Genomic DNA, 992 nt, shown 5'->3' on the forward strand with positions numbered 1-992 from the left:
GTCTCTTGAGAAACATGTGCTTAGCTCTTCCCGGCATCCTTCTGTGTTACGAAATACTTCAAATATTTAGAAAAGTTCATACCATTGTACAAAGAATAGTTAGGGGTCCATCCCTCCGTGACTTGGAGGTAGTGATTATTAATTTCATTTTCAGACCTTAAAATGGTGAAAAGATAAATATAGCAAACATCTACCGAGATGAAAGAATCAACCTGGCCATGTGGCTGGAGGCCTTGTGCACCTGCCAGACTACATTGCCCTCCCCACCACACACCCTAAAAAAAGCTTCTCATCTGATTATTTTCCCTAGCAATTTCTTTATATTTTATGACATGCAGACAGTCCTTACCAATATAAAAGACTGTACTACCTGTACTACTCCAGTACTAAAAAACTGTACTACCTTATACAGTTTCCAGAATAGATATACAGAGAAGGGGAGAGTACAGATCTATCAGTTCCACCACCACTTCCTCAGCCATTTCCTACCTTACTTAGCACCTGAAATGCAACATCAGGGCTAGCAGGTGGCATAGAGGTTAAGGTACTTGATCCCACATGACCATATGTGGTTTGAGTCCTGGACCCAGTGGGTTGAAAATCACACTGGGCACATGTGCATGTATGCTCAGAATTGCAAAAGGAGAACGGAGAAGGGATTATGGTGTGGCCTTCACCCTGGGAAGTAAATTTCTCACTTTGCTCCTCTGTCTCTGTCTTCTTCTCTGTGTCTCTCTGGCGAGCTCATGTACCACACACAAGTGAAAAATCTAAAAAAGAATGTACCATCAATTGACTCATCCTCCCCAGCAATCCATGCAGTGGGTTCTATCACTCACCCCTGGAGGGGTGCAGTGACTGGGGTAGTAGCAGAGACTGATATTTCCGCGAGGCATGGCAGACAGTTTCTATGGGTCCCACAATTCAAAGGTGCTGCCTGGCCAGCTGAGAAAAGTCCTCTGGCTAAACCAACTGGGTACCCAACAGCAGGA

This window comes from Tupaia chinensis, unplaced genomic scaffold (genome assembly GCF_000334495.1).
Source record: "Tupaia chinensis unplaced genomic scaffold, TupChi_1.0 Scaffold000115_1, whole genome shotgun sequence".
Classification (NCBI taxonomy): Eukaryota; Metazoa; Chordata; class Mammalia; order Scandentia; family Tupaiidae; genus Tupaia; species Tupaia belangeri.